This window comes from Labrus mixtus, chromosome 1 (genome assembly GCF_963584025.1).
Source record: "Labrus mixtus chromosome 1, fLabMix1.1, whole genome shotgun sequence".
In the NCBI taxonomy this organism is placed as follows: domain Eukaryota; kingdom Metazoa; phylum Chordata; class Actinopteri; order Labriformes; family Labridae; genus Labrus; species Labrus mixtus.
The window spans coordinates 52,173-57,603 of record NC_083612.1 but is presented as its reverse complement, the minus strand read 5'-3'; the positions used below and the strand labels follow the sequence as shown (position 1 = coordinate 57,603).

The following is a 5,431-nucleotide window of genomic DNA, read 5'->3' as shown; positions in this document are numbered from 1 at the left end:
CTGAAGGTCACCTGGTATAAGAACCAAACACCTGAAGGTCACCTGGTATAAGAACCATACACCTGAAGGTCACCTGGTATAAGAACCATACACCTGAAGGTCACCTGGTATAAGAACCAAACACCTGAAGGTCACCTGTTATAAGAACCAAACACCTGAAGGTCACCTGGTATAAGAACCATACACCTGAAGGTCACCTGGTATAAGAACCAAACACCTGAAGGTCACCTGGTATAAGAACCATACACCTGAAGGTCACCTGGGATAAGAACCAAACACCTGAAGGTCACCTGGTATAAGAACCATACACCTGAAGGTCACCTGGTATAAGAACCAAACACCTGAAGGTCACCTGGTATAAGAACCATACACCTGAAGGTCACCTGGGATAAGAACCAAACACCTGAAGGTCACCTGGTATAAGAACCAAACACCTGAAGGTCACCTGGTATAAGAACCATACACCTGAAGGTCACCTGGGATAAGAACCAAACACCTGAAGGTCACCTGGGATAAAAACCAAACACCTGAAGGTCACCTGGTATAAGAACCAAACACCTGAAGCTCTTTTTTCTTTCCTTTTTTATTCATACTCTGTATTTATGCTCTTATCTTACACACAAAGAAATCAAGGTACAGGAATGGTCCTAAAAAGGTACAAATGCTTTGTCGCTCCAGCAGTACCCTAGTAGTGTACAACACTGTACCTCTGAACATGGTACATTTTTGTACCTTCCTGTCTGTACCTCTAAAAGAACATTTCTGGACCCCTAGTGACTAAAATGTACCTTTTCAAATGGTACAAAAACATACCATTTGAAAAGGTACACAATTGGTACCTACTGAGGTACAGCTGGAGCGACAAGCTATTTTGTACCTTTATGTGGCAAAAACGTACCCTTAAATTAATACAAGACATTTACAGTTATTCAGCAACATTTATTGAAATAATTAGTTAACATCTTTAAAATCCATCTTTTACATGTTAACCAACCCCTTTACAGTGCATTTTAATTCATGTGTTGTTCTGATAGAAATTATATAAACTTCCAGCACACGACAAAAAGCAGTTCTTTTCAACATTAAAGTTAAGCTATGGTCTAAGCAGCCATTCACTAATCCAACAAATACTCCATTAAATAACTTGCTGATTAAAACCTTATCTCAAAAAACACAAATGTACAACTCAAATCCAAGGTAAGATACAATTTTCTCAGTTATCAGTTATTGAGCCGTTCGTTAAACTGTTTTAAATGCTAAACACGCGACCAGTGTATACTTCGCGCATTTAAACAATAAGCATGACAAATTGTGGGTATACAGTAAAAAACATTGAAAAAATACAACTTCATAACCTATATACCAGATATGAATCTTGTATAGATATCTAAATAATATATTAACAGGTGGAATGCATTTGAATTCCTTTAGAACTTAAACACCAAATGTTAAAACATAGTGAAGGCTGTCATGAAGGCCTCATCAAGACGTGTGTACCAACACATGCCTACTCCGTCTTCTTTGACCACATGGAACCCTCTTGTTGTTCCTCATGTCCATCAGCTGTAGGGTTGGATAGAGTGTAGCCGGTTCGCCCTTCATAAAAGAAAAACATGAAAAAATAAGAACACACGACTTGTAACCAATCACTAAATTACTTTGTCAAATCTAAATTTGCTGGCACTAAAAATGCAAATTGTATGTTACAGCTGCTAATGTACTTGCAATTGCTAGTGATTAGTCCTGAAGTTGGATTTTTTTTAGTTGCAGCAACAAAGTACGATAAGTAAAGTATGATTTATTGAAATATATATATTTATTGAAATATATTTTTTTTAAACATATTTAACATGAATTTTTTGTTTCATTTATATATGAAACAAAACTTTAAATGACAAATTAATATTTCAGTTTTTGTTATTTGTATACAACAGAATTTGTATACTGAAAATTCAATCCACACAGATAGGTGGGGCATAACAGGAACACCGTTTATTCTTTATTCATAACTTAATGAAAGAACAAGCAGAAAATATCTAGCAAGCAAACTTTTTCTGTGCATGTATTTATTTGAAGTCTATCAGTCAGTACTATAAAACAATCTGGATGCCTACCTCTTGCACAATGATGTGGTGTTCAATTGTTTCTCTGAAGAGGGATTACAAGGAAAAAACCGGCCCAAAAGTATTCCTGCAATACAGAAAATAAAACAAGAATATATTCATGAAGAAATTTAGCTGATACAATGCTTTTAAACCTCAATACAGTTGCCTGTAAAGATTATATAACCTCAAATTTAAGAAATGGTTATTTTGCTCGCTTTTATTGACAGAACTTGAGGCGCCTTGTATTTCATTAAAATCATGGATTTGATAACACTCCCTGTAGTGACATTCACATGTTTCAATGATACTCACTATCATGTGTCCTTAAGAATGGGGATTTGTTGAGCACATTCATTAACTTTGTGACATCAGGCTTCATCTGGACATCTATGGGAGAGGATGAAATGAAATGTCACAACACAGGTTACAAGTCGGCACACCACTGTAATAAAACGAGATTAAATCAGTTTATTATATAATGGGTTATTAAAGAGATACTTCACCCATTTGCATTAAACTTTGTATCATTAGAAACCTGACAACAGCCGCTGTATGACCAGCACTGCTCCGTTACTTTTTACTGAATACTTTATATTTGAGATCGTTTTTTACCCCAGCAGACACGGAGCAAAGAGGATGGGAGTACAAGATACAATCCGTAGGTCGCTATATTACAGGGAATATCATACATTTTGAAAAGAGCTCCCATTATGTCAACAGCACCTTTCTGAAAAGTTGAAAGATTTTCAACTTGAGCGGACGGACGTGCAGCGCTTTTCTTCTCAGTGCACTAACGCGTCATGCAGACACTCCCGAGCGCACAGCCAGCGCTTTACTGCCCGGAAGAAATGCTATAGGTGGACACGGGGCCTAACTCGTAGTCACTAGAATTTGTCTGTGAAATGAATTTCCACATGAGCCAAAAAGACACTTTCTGCCTTTTCTCGGTCAAGAAGGCACCAACTTCAAAATGTATTTCACATCTCTACTATGGTGATGCACTTGCCTTGGATCAGTGACAGGCAGACCATGTATTGGTAAACTGTATTTCATTGGCTTTTAGAAGACTCTCAAACAGGTTTCCGACCATGGCTTCAGTGAGTCCTGTTTTTCAGTCCACTTCATTTTCTGAGATACATAAAAGACACACAAATGTGCGGGTGAGCAAAGCAAAATTTCAATCCAAATATAGGTCAATAAATGCATCACACATACTTGCTTGTGGCCAAAAGTGAGGGGGCAAAGACGACAGCCGTTGGACATTGCTGAGTGTACCTTACCTGTAACTCTAGCTAGCTAAACCATGATCAGTGTCTGCCATGATAGTGATGCCTAAACACACCGCATTTGTCCGCTCACATGTCAACAAGTCACGGACTTTTCATCGAAAATCAGCGTTACATAACATGTCTGAACATAAAGACTACAGAGCCAAAATTAGATTTTAAACTAACAGAAATGGCAGTAACCATAGAAACGGAGAGCAGACTCCGTCCATACGCATCAGACTAAAAGCATAAAACAGTAACGAATTAACCACTAAAGTAATATAAATGCTTGAACATCTTTAATTGAGTTAATAATGTTTTAAAAGCGACTTAGCAATGACTTAAAAATAACTTACCACAAGGACGTTTCACAGCGGAGTCGGGCTGTGGAGGAAGAAAAAAAGGGGTCGCCCCTCGCGAGTCCGCAGGGGCTCCGCGAGTGTATAAAAAAAGCCGTCAGGAAAAAAGGACCTCGAAGAAGAAAGAGGGCAGTTAGAGAAAAGTCTATGCATCAGTAAAATAAATCACATAAAATAGAGACTAACGGTGAAAACTGTGGACATATTCTATTCTGCTAACAGTTGCTTGACTTGTATGTTTACATTAATACTGATGGACTCTTTACACAGAAACCTCTACCATCAGTGTGTGAATGTGTATGAATGGATGAGTTAATACTGATGGAAAGTGAAAGTGTCTTGAGATAAAATTTGTTTTGAATTGGCCCTATACAAAGGGTTAGGTCCCGTTGTTTAATTTCTTACATCATTAACAAAGAATTCTGGCTGAATGTGTTTCCATGCTTTCACCTTTAACTTTGTCTGAGATCTTCAAACTCCCCGTTTCGTTTTCAGAGACTTAAAACAAGTCGATGATGTTTTAGAGATGCCTCTGTTTACCTCTGTTGAAGGGGTCAAAGGGGTCATGTGAACTCTTACTCTGCTTAACTTTGGATGGTCTCTGTTGTTGCAAGTTGTAAACGGGCTTCGTGTTGTTTAGACTAGATAACAAAGGTGAGAATCGCAGAAATCCAATGAGCCCAGTTTTCTTTGGTATAAAACTGAAGTTTAGAAAGACCATCCCGATGCCTCCACTGTTGTGCCTGGCCTTTCCCTAAAATCAGTATTATCAATAATAATTATTGGAAGGCAATCAACGAATGAAAGTGAAACAAAACACCCAAATGAGACAGATGATAAATGTTTAACATTTACATCGACAGTCTTTAGCACTTTATATTCAGTCAGAACAAATGTGGTCTGCGGGCCATCTCAAAATCATGAAGCTTTCTGACACTTTCATTTGCAGAATTATTCATCTTACATCAGCTTTAAATCACAGCTGTCACACACCAAGACTTATTCATGTATACTTCTGTTGGGCCTCAGCTATGTGTGCTGGGCAAAGGACTCAGGCCTGTATTGCAGTTCTCAAGCCTGACTATAGTTAGTTTGGAGGGAACTATAGAAAGGAGTTTTTAGCCCACCGACCCCCAACAGCAACTAACAAATAGGTGTGAAAAGTGGGAGGGTGCCTGAATTCTCTATCCTCATTGGAGGAGGCCTGAGGTTAACCCACAGACAGTTCCAGTCTTTAAAAGCAATCGCCAGGCATTGCTTTTGCCTCTTCAAGTGTTGTCCGCTGACACCCGAGGATAAACTCTCCAACAAGATTGACTCCAGCATTCGAGACAAACCCTTTCCTCCTCTTGGCTTACATAGGTTAAACTCCAGAGCTGAGGTTGTTCAGTCTAGATAGCTCTTCACATGCTGAATTCAAGCATCAGAGGATTCAGCTGACTATTTCCACGGCATATTTTTAGGAGTTTTGGGCGCAATCAGATGCTATCAGGTTTGAGCAAAAAGAAAAGTTTCTTTCCTTTGATTTTTCATAAGATGTCATTGAACGCAACTGGACAGGAGCGCTGAAGGAAGCCCACTGATCCCTGAATCCACAAGGACACATAAAGAACTCGGCTCCTGCAACCAGAAGACCCTATAGAGCAGCGCTCTGGCCGAAGATCTGAATCCCGCTTCCCTCCTCCTAAATCTGCCTTGA

The 5,431-nt window shown here is 38.9% G+C and overlaps 1 long non-coding RNA gene across 1 annotated transcript; it reads right to left on the bottom strand.

Moving 5' to 3' along the window:
- Nucleotides 1-1,412: 1,412 nt before the first annotated feature.
- On the bottom strand, nucleotides 1,413-2,516 carry LOC132980082 (uncharacterized). The gene is made up of 3 exons (XR_009674132.1): nucleotides 2,418-2,516; nucleotides 2,115-2,190; nucleotides 1,413-1,596 (listed from the first exon to the last, which is right to left on the bottom strand). It is a non-coding gene; the product is annotated as an uncharacterized LOC132980082 (long non-coding RNA).
- Between the last annotated feature and the right edge of the window lie 2,915 nt (nucleotides 2,517-5,431).